The sequence below is a fragment of the Chiloscyllium plagiosum genome, unplaced genomic scaffold (genome assembly GCF_037043375.1).
Source record: "Chiloscyllium plagiosum isolate Xiang-an unplaced genomic scaffold, Cpla_swu_hap1 HiC_scaffold_229, whole genome shotgun sequence".
In the NCBI taxonomy this organism is placed as follows: Eukaryota; Metazoa; Chordata; class Chondrichthyes; order Orectolobiformes; family Hemiscylliidae; genus Chiloscyllium; species Chiloscyllium plagiosum.
In genome coordinates, this window is record NW_028270368.1 from 142,501 (window position 1) to 153,266 (window position 10,766).

Here is a 10,766-nt window from a genome sequence, read left to right on the forward strand (position 1 = left end):
GGCGGCAGAGCCAACGCGCTTTGCCGGGTGGCAGGGGAGGACCAGCCTATTCGCCATAGCGGCCCGACCACTACCAGAGCCGGTCGTGCGAATCGCGCGAGGCCTGCTCGCCTCGTAACGAGGCTTTAAGGGAGTGCTCAGGCAAGGGTCAGCCCGCACCCTTCCTGGCAACACCCAAAGGGAACCAAGGCCACTCGCGTCTCTCGCCTTTCATTTTCGACACGAGCGCCTGTGGAGGAACGGCCGGATACAACGTGGGGATTGCCCGCCCTCCAGTCGTTTCAAGAGACCTCTGCCCCGGCCTCTGACCGAGTTGCACAAACCTGGGTGTGCTCAGGCAAGGGTCAGACCACATCCTTCATGGCAACACCCAAAGGGAACCAAGGCCACTCGCGTCTCTCGCCTTTCATTTTGGACACGAGCGCCTGTGGAGGGACGGCCGGATTCAACGTGGGGATTGCCCGCCCTCCAATCGTTCCAAGAGACCTCTGCCCCGGCCTCTGACTGAGTTGCACAAACCTTGGTGTGCTCAGGCAAGGGTCAGACCACATCCTTCCTGGCAACACCCAAGGCAAGCAAGGCCACTCGCGTCTCTCGCCTTTCATTTTCGACACGAGCGCCTGTGGAGGGACGGCCGGATTCAACGTGGGGATTGCCCGCCCTCCAATCGTTCCAAGAGACCTCTGCCCCGGCCTCTGACTGAGTTGCACAAACCTTGGTGTGCTCAGGCAAGGGTCAGACCACATCCTTCCTGGCAACACCCAAAGGGAACCAAGGCCACTCGCGTCTCTCGCCTTTCATTTTGGACACGAGCGCCTGTGGAGGGACGGCCGGATTCAACGTGGGGATTGCCCGCCCTCCAGTCGTTTCAAGAGACCTCTGCCCCGGCCTCTGAACGGAGTTGCACAAACCTTGGTGTGCTCAGGCAAGGGGCAGCCCTCATCCTTCCTGGCAACACCCAAGGCAAGCAAGGCCACTCGCGTCTCTCGCCTTTCATTTTCGACACGAGCGCCTGTGGAGGGACGGCCGGATACAACGTGGGGATTGCCCGCCCTCCAATCGTTCCAAGAGACCTCTGCCCCGGCCTCTGACTGAGTTGCACAAACCTTGGTGTGCTCAGGCAAGGGTCAGACCACATCCTTCCTGGCAACACCCAAGGGAACCAAGGCCACTCGCGTCTCTCGCCTTTCATTTTCGACACGAGCGCCTGTGGAGGGACGGCCGGATACAACGTGGGGATTGCCCGCCCTCCAGTCGTTTCAAGAGACCTCTGCCCCCGGCCTCTGACTGAGTTGCACAAACCTTGGTGTGCTCAGGCAAGGGTCAGACCACATCCTTCCTGGCAACACACAAGGGAAGCAAGGCCACTCGCCTCTCTCGCCTTCAATTTCGGCACGAGCGCCTGTGGAGGGACGGCCGGATTCAACGTGGGGATTGCCCGCCCTCCAGTCGTTTCAAGAGACCTCTGCCCCGGCCTCTGACCGAGTTGCAAAAACCTGGGTGTGCTCAGGCAAGGGTCAGCCCGCATCCTTCCTGGCAACACCCAAAGGGAACCAAGGCCACTCACGTCTCTCTCGCCTTTCATTTTCGACACGAGCGCCTGTGGAGGGACGTCCGGATTCAACGTGGGGATGGCCCGTCCTCCAATCGTGTCAAGAGACCTCCGCCTTCGGCCTCTGACCGACTTGCACAAACCTGGGTGACGAGCACCGCAGGGCGGCAGAGCCGTCGCACTTGGCCGGGTGGCAGCGGGAAGGACCAGCCTATTCACAATAGCGGCCACCCACTCCCAGAGCCGGTCGTGCGGCGCCCGAGGCCGACCCTCGACTCGTAAGAGGCTTTAACGTGTGCTCAGGCAAGGGTCAGCCCACACCCTTCCTGGCGGCACCCAAGGGATCCAGGCCACTCGCGTCTCTCGCCTTCGTTTTGGACACGAGCGCCTGTGGACGGACGGCCGGAGTCAACGTGGGGATGGCCCGTCCTCCAATCGTGTCAAGAGACCCCCCGCACCGGCCTCTGACCGAGTTCCCCAAACCTGGGTGACGAGCAGCGCAGGGCGGCAGAGCCGTCGCACTTGGCCGGATGGCAGCGGGAAGGACCAGCCTATTCACAATAGCGGCCACCCACTCCCAGAGCCGGTCGTGCGGCGCCCGAGGCCGACCCTCGACTCGTAAGAGGCTTTACAGTGTGCTCAGGCAAGGGCCAGCCTACACCCTTCCTGGCGGCACCCAAGGGATCCAGGCCACTCGCGTCTCTCGCCTTCATTTTGGACACGAGCGCCTGTGGACGGACGGCCGGAGTCAACGTGGGGGTGGCCCGTCCTCCAATCGTGTCAAGAGACCCCCGCACCGGCCTCTGACCGAGTTCCCCAAACCTGGGTGACGAGCACCGCAGGGCGGCAGCGCCGTCGCACTTGGCCGGATGGCAGCGGGAAGGACCAGCCTATACACAATAGCGGCCACCCACTCCCAGAGCCGGTCGTGCGGCGCCCGAGGCCGTGCCTCGACTCGTAAGGGGCTTTAACGTGTGCTCAGGCAAGGGTCAGCCCACACCCTTCCTGGCGGCACCCTAGGGATCCAGGCCACTCGCGTCTCTCGCCTTCATTTTGGACACGAGCGCCTGTGGAGGGACGGCCGGAGTCAACGTGGGGATGGCCCGTCCTCCAATCGTGTCAAGAGACCCCCCGCACCGGCCTCTGACCGAGTTCCCCAAACCTGGGTGACGAGCAGCGCAGGGCGGCAGAGCCGTCGCACTTGGCCGGATGGCAGCAGGAAGGACCAGCCTATTCACAATAGCGGCCACCCACTCCCAGAGCCGGTCGTTCGGCGCCCGAGGCCGGCCCTCGACTCGTAAGAGGCTTTAACGTGTGCTCAGGCAAGGGTCAGCCCACACCCTTCCTGGCGGCACCCAAGGGATCCAGGCCACTCGCGTCTCTCGCCTTCATTTTGGACACGAGCACCTGTGGAGGGACGGCCGGAGTCAACGTGGGGATGGCCCGTCCTCCAATCGTGTCAAGAGACCCCCCGCCACGGCCTCTGACCGAGTTCCCCAAACCTGGGTGACGAGCAGCGCAGGGCGGCAGAGCCGTCGCACTTGGCCGGATGGCAGCAGGAAGGACCAGCCTATTCACAATAGCGGCCACCCACTCCCAGAGCCGGTCGTGCGGCGCCCGAGGCCGGCCCTCGACTCGTAAGAGGCTTTACGGAGTGCTCAGGCAAGGGTCAGCCCGCACCCTTCCTGGCAGCACCCAAGGGAACCAGGCCACTCGCGTCTCTCGCCTTCATTTTGGACACGAGCGCCTGTGGAGGGACGGCCGGAGTCAACGTGGGGATGGCCCGTCCTCCAATCGTGTCAAGAGACCCCCCGCCACAGCCTCTGACCGAGTTCCCCAAACCTGGGTGACGAGCACCGCAGGGCGGCAGAGCCGTCGCACTTGGCCGGGTGGCAGCGGGAAGGACCAGCCTATTCACAATAGCGGCCACCCACTCCCAGAGCCGGTCGTGCGGCGCCCGAGGCCGGCCCTCGACTCGTAAGAGGCTTTAGGGAGTGCTCAGGCAAGGGTCAGCCCGCATCCTTCCTGGCAGCACCCAAGGGAACCAGGCCACTCGCGTCTCTCGCCTTCATTTTGGACACGAGCGCCTGTGGAGGGACGGCCGGAGTCAACGTGGGGATTTGCCCGCCCTCCAATCGTGTCAAGAGACCTCCACACAGGTCTCTGACCGACTCTTAGAACAGACAGGGAGAGTTTGGCAATTCTGTCAAAAAATTGACAAAGTGTCAAAAATTCGACTTCCAAGAGCTCTCCAGCATGCACTCATACCCGCCATTAGAGTGCTATGCCCGTGGAACCGTTTTTCGGATGCCTTTCAAAAAGGTCCCGCGCCGCCATTTTGTTCTAAAAATCGTGTTCCCAGAAATCTCCGGGTACCCCGCCAACCTCACTGTGTAACAAATGCAAGTGGCACTGAATGGGTCTGAATTTCAAATTTGACTGCATCGCTCTGGAACTCGATCCCCGCAAAACCGTTTGGATTTTTCCCGCTCGGGACTTCCGCGACAGACAAAGTTAAAGTTTTCGGGCTGCAGACACAAAATGACAGTTGGCCATTTGCCGGGCTCAATTCACACAGTTCCTGCGGCACTTCGGAACACATGTTCGGCGCGAGTTTGTGAATCTTTCCCGATGCTTCGGCACTTTCCTCCGCTGACACTTAGAATATTTTTCACACTTTGCTGAAAAATTTTCTAAGTGTTTTTTCCTAAGTTTTTCTGGTTACTGATTTATTATTTTTGATCATTTTTCTAAGTTTTTCTGGTTACTCATTTCTCATTTTCGGGCATTTTTCTAAGTTTTTCTAGTTACTGATTTCTTCTTTTTGGGCATTTTTCTAAGTTTTTCTGGTTACTCATTTCTTCTTTTTGGGCATTTTTCTAAGTTTTTCTGGTTACTCATTTCTCATTTTCGGGCATTTTTCTAAGTTTTTCTAGTTACTGATTTCTTCTTTTTGGGCATTTTTCTAAGTTTTTCTGGTTACTCATTTCTTCTTTTTGGGCATTTTTCTAAGTTTTTCTGGTTACTCACTTCTTCTTTTTGGGCATTTTTCTAAGTTTTTCTGGTTACTCATTTCTCATTTTCGGGCATTTTTCTAAGTTTTTCTAGTTACTGATTTCTTCTTTTTGGGCATTTTTCTAAGTTTTTCTGGTTACTCATTTCTCATTTTCGGGCATTTTTCTAAGTTTTTCTAGTTACTGATTTCTTCTTTTTGGGCATTTTTCTAAGTTTTTCTGGTTACTCATTTCTTCTTTTTGGGCATTTTTCTAAGTTTTTCTGGTTACTCACTTCTTCTTTTTGGGCATTTTTCTAAGTTTTTCTGGTTACTCATTTCTCATTTTCGGGCATTTTTCTAAGTTTTTCTAGTTACTGATTTCTTCTTTTTGGGCATTTTTCTAAGTTTTTCTGGTTACTCATTTCTTCTTTTTGGGCATTTTTCTAAGTTTTTCTGGTTACTCACTTCTTCTTTTTGGGCATTTTTCTAAGTTTTTCTGGTTACTCATTTCTCATTTTCGGGCATTTTTCTAAGTTTTTCTAGTTACTGATTTCTTCTTTTTGGGCATTTTTCTAAGTTTTTCTAGTTACTCATTTCTTCTTTTTGGGCATTTTTCTAAGTTTTTCTGGTTACTCATTTCTCATTTTCGGGCATTTTTCTAAGTTTTTCTAGTTACTGATTTCTTCTTTTTGGGCATTTTTCTAAGTTTTTCTGGTTACTCATTTCTTCTTTTTCGGCATTTTTCTAAGTTTTTCTGGTTACTCATTTCTTCTTTTTGGGCATTTTTCTAAGTTTTTCTGGTTACTCATTTCTCATTTTCGGGCATTTTTCTAAGTTTTTCTAGTTACTGATTTCTTCTTTTTGGGCATTTTTCTAAGTTTTTCTGGTTACTCATTTCTCATTTTTGGGCATTTTTCTAAGTTTTTCTAGTTACTGATTTCTTCTTTTTGGGCATTTTTCTAAGTTTTTCTGGTTACTCATTTCTCATTTTCGGGCATTTTTCTAAGTTTTTCTGGTTACTCATTTCTCATTTTCGGGCATTTTTCTAAGTTTTTCTGGTTACTCATTTCTCGTTTTCGGGCATTTTTCTAAGTTTTTCTGGTTACTGGTTTCTTCTTTTTGGGCATTTTTTCTAAGTTTTTCTGGTTACTGATTTCCCAACGTTGGAAATGCATGAAACTCGGCCTGAACACGGTGGCAGGGTCCGCTCTCGAAGGCGAGACCTTCGGCAGAACCACCGGGTCAAATCCGGCTGGGCTAGCCGGCCTCGAGCACTCAAAGTCGGCACGAGCAGTCAAGTTCGCTCCCATCACAGTCTGGACCCTAAAAAAGTCTAAGTGTCACTGGTGACTGATTTGTACTGACTGAATAAAATTCTAAGTGTCGTTGGTTACTGATTTGTAACCACCGGGTCAAATCCGGCCGGGCTAGCCGGCCTCGAGCACTCAAAGTCGGTATGAGCAGTCAAGTTCGCTCCCATCACAGTCTGGACCCTAAAAAATTCTAAGTGTCACTGGTTACTGATTTGTACTGATTCAAAAAAATTCTAAGTGTCGATGGTTACTGATTTGTACTGACTGAAATAAATTCTAAGTGACGTTGTTTACTGATTTGTAACCACCGGGTCAAATCCGGCCGGGCTAGCCGGCCTCGAGCACTCAAAGTCGGTATGAGCAGTCAGGTTCGCTCCCATCACAGTTTGGACCACTTGCCGACTTGGGAAATGCACGAAAATCGGCCCGAACGCGGGGGCCGGTCCGCTCTCAAAGTCGAGACCTTCGGCTGAACCACCGGGTCAAATCCGGCTGGGCTAGCCGGCCCCGAGCACGCAAAGCCGGTATGAGCAGTCAAGTTCGCTCCCATCACAGTTTGGACCCTAAAAAATTCTAAGTGTCACTGGTTACTGATTTGTACTGACTGAATAAAATTCTAAGTGTCGATGGTTACTGATTTGTACTGACTGAAATAAATTCTAAGTGACGTTGTTTACTGATTTGTAACCACCGGGTCAAATCCGGCCGGGCTAGCCGGCCTCGAGCACTCAAAGTCGGTATGAGCAGTCAAGTTCGCTCCCATCACAGTCTGGACCCTAAAAAATTCTAAGTGTCACTGGTTACTGATTTGTACTGATTCAAAAAAATTCTAAGTGTCGATGGTTACTGATTTGTACTGACTGAAATAAATTCTAAGTGACGTTGTTTACTGATTTGTAACCACCGGGTCAAATCCGGCCGGGCTAGCCGGCCTCGAGCACTCAAAGTCGGTATGAGCAGTCAGGTTCGCTCCCATCACAGTTTGGACCACTTGCCGACTTGGGAAATGCACGAAAATCGGCCCGAACGCGGGGGCCGGTCCGCTCTCAAAGTCGAGACCTTCGGCTGAACCACCGGGTCAAATCCGGCTGGGCTAGCCGGCCCCGAGCACGCAAAGCCGGTATGAGCAGTCAAGTTCGCTCCCATCACAGTTTGGACCCTAAAAAATTCTAAGTGTCACTGGTTACTGATTTGTACTGACTGAATAAAATTCTAAGTGTCGATGGTTACTGATTTGTACTGACTGAAATAAATTCTAAGTGACGTTGTTTACTGATTTGTAACCACCGGGTCAAATCCGGCCGGGCTAGCCGGCCTCGAGCACTCAAAGTCGGTATGAGCAGTCAAGTTCGCTCCCATCACAGTCTGGACCCTAAAAAATTCTAAGTGTCACTGGTTACTGATTTGTACTGATTCAAAAAAATTCTAAGTGTCGATGGTTACTGATTTGTACTGACTGAAATAAATTCTAAGTGACGTTGTTTACTGATTTGTAACCACCGGGTCAAATCCGGCCGGGCTAGCCGGCCTCGAGCACTCAAAGTCGGTATGAGCAGTCAAGTTCGCTCCCATCACAGTTTGGACCACTTGCCGACTTGGGAAATGCACGAAAATCGGCCCCAACGCGGGGGCCGGTCCGCTCTCAAAGTCGAGACCTTCGGCTGAACCACCGGGTCAAATCCGGCTGGGCTAGCCGGCCCCGAGCACGCAAAGCCGGTATGAGCAGTCAAGTTCGCTCCCATCACAGTTTGGACCCTAAAAAATTCTAAGTGTCACTGGTTACTGATTTGTACTGACTGAACAAAATTCTAAGTGTCGATGGTTACTGATTTGTACTGACTGAAATAAATTCTAAGTGACGTTGTTTACTGATTTGTAACCACCGGGTCAAATCCGGCCGGGCTAGCCGGCCTCGAGCACTCAAAGTCGGTATGAGCAGTCAAGTTCGCTCCCATCACAGTCTGGACCCTAAAAAATTCTAAGTGTCACTGGTTACTGATTTGTACTGATTCAAAAAAATTCTAAGTGTCGATGGTTACTGATTTGTACTGACTGAAATAAATTCTAAGTGACGTTGTTTACTGATTTGTAACCACCGGGTCAAATCCGGCCGGGCTAGCCGGCCTCGAGCACTCAAAGTCGGTATGAGCAGTCAGGTTCGCTCCCATCACAGTTTGGACCACTTGCCGACTTGGGAAATGCACGAAAATCGGCCCGAACGCGGGGGCCGGTCCGCTCTCAAAGTCGAGACCTTCGGCTGAACCACCGGGTCAAATCCGGCTGGGCTAGCCGGCCCCGAGCACGCAAAGCCGGTATGAGCAGTCAAGTTCGCTCCCATCACAGTTTGGACCCTAAAAAATTCTAAGTGTCACTGGTTACTGATTTGTACTGACTGAATAAAATTCTAAGTGTCGATGGTTACTGATTTGTACTGACTGAAATAAATTCTAAGTGACGTTGTTTACTGATTTGTAACCACCGGGTCAAATCCGGCCGGGCTAGCCGGCCTCGAGCACTCAAAGTCGGTATGAGCAGTCAAGTTCGCTCCCATCACAGTTTGGACCCTAAAAAAAGTCTAAGTGTCACTGGTTACTGATTTGTACTGAGCCTAAAAAATTCTAAGTGTCACTGGTTACTGATTTGTACTGACTCTAAAAAATTCTAAGTGTCGTTGGTTACTGATTTGTAACCACCGGGTCAAATCCGGCCGGGCTAGCCGGCCTCGAGCACTCAAAGTCGGTATGAGCAGTCAAGTTCGCTCCCATCACAGTTTGGACCACTTGCCGACTTGGGAAATGCACGAAAATCGGCCCCAACGCGGGGGCCGGTCCGCTCTCAAAGTCGAGACCTTCGGCTGAACCACCGGGTCAAATCCGGCTGGGCTAGCCGGCCCCGAGCACGCAAAGCCGGTATGAGCAGTCAAGTTCGCTCCCATCACAGTTTGGACCCTAAAAAATTCTAAGTGTCACTGGTTACTGATTTGTACTGACTGAACAAAATTCTAAGTGTCGATGGTTACTGATTTGTACTGACTGAAATAAATTCTAAGTGACGTTGTTTACTGATTTGTAACCACCGGGTCAAATCCGGCCGGGCTAGCCGGCCTCGAGCACTCAAAGTCGGTATGAGCAGTCAAGTTCGCTCCCATCACAGTTTGGACCCTAAAAAAAGTCTAAGTGTCACTGGTTACTGATTTGTACTGAGCCTAAAAAATTCTAAGTGTCACTGGTTACTGATTTGTACTGACTCTAAAAAATTCTAAGTGTCGTTGGTTACTGATTTGTAACCACCGGGTCAAATCCGGCCGGGCTAGCCGGCCTCGAGCACTCAAAGTCGGTATGAGCAGTCAGGTTCGCTCCCATCACAGTTTGGACCACTTGCCGACTTGGGAAATGCACGAAAATCGGCCCCAACGCGGGGGCCGGTCCGCTCTCAAAGTCGAGACCTTCGGCTGAACCACCGGGTCAAATCCGGCTGGGCTAGCCGCCCCCGAGCGCTCAAAGTCGGTATGAGCAGTCAAGTTCGGTCCCATCACAGTCTGGACCACTTGCCGACGTTGGAAATGCACGAAATTCACCCTGAACGCGGGGGCCGGTCCGCTCTCAAAGTCGAGACCTTCGGCTGAACCACCGGGTCAAATCCGGCTGGGCTAGCCGCCCCCGAGCGCTCAAAGTCGGTATGAGCAGTCAAGTTCGGTCCCATCACAGTCTGGACCACTTGCCGACGTTGGAAATGCACGAAATTCACCCTGAACGCGGGGGCCGGTCCGCTCCCGAAGGCGGGACACTCACCCTAAGCCTGGCCCCACCGCCGGCCAACACACCCTTCAAAATCACACCCATCCGACAATGCTACTCAAAAAGGATCCAAATTCAGAAACACCCCCTTCAAAAGGCACTCCGTCCCCGGCCACACTACCGGGGCATGCTCCCCTGGGCGATAATTAAGCCCCCACGACTAATTGAAGCCAACCACAGCCGCAACTCGAAAGGAGAAGTCAGTAACCAATTCAAAAATGCACTTGGTTACTGACTTCTACAGACTCAAAAAAATTCTAAGTGTCGTTGGTTACTGATTTGTACTGAGCCTAAAAAATTCTAAGTGTCACTGGTTACTGATTTGTACTGAGCCTAAAAAATTCTAAGTGTCACTGGTTACTGATTTGTACTGACTCAAAAAAATTCTAAGTGTCGTTGGTTACTGATTTGTACTGACTGGAAAAAATTCTAAGTGTCACTGGTTACTGATTTGTACTGCCTCAAAAAAATTCTAAGTGTCACTGGTTACTGATTTGTACTGACTCTAAAAAATTCTAAGTGTCCTTGGTTACTGATTTGTACTGCATCAAAAAAATTCGAAGTGTCGTTGGTTACTGATTTGTACTGCATCAAAAAAATTCTAAGTGTCACTGGTTACTGATTTGTACTGACTCTAAAAAATTCTAAGTGTCGTTGGTTACTGATTTGTACTGAGCCTAAAAAATTCTAAGTGTCACTGGTTACTGATTTGTACTGCCTCGAAAAAATTCTAAGTGTCACTGGTTACTGATTTGTACTGCCTCGAAAAAATTCTAAGTGTCACTGGTTACTGATTTGTAACCACCGGGTCAAATCCGGCTGGGCTAGCCGGCCTCGAGCACTCAAAGTCGGTATGAGCAGTCAAGTTCGCTCCCATCACAGTTTGGACCCTAAAAAATCTAAGTGTCACTGGTTACTGATTTGTACTGACTCAAAAAAATTCTAAGTGTCGTTGGTTACTGATTTGTACTGCCTCGAAAAAATTCTAAGTGTTCTTGGTTACTGATTTGTACTGACTGGAAAAAATTCTAAGTGTCACTGGTTACTGATTTGTACTGAGCCTAAAAAATTCTAAGTGTCACTGGTTACTGATTTGTACTGCCTCAAAA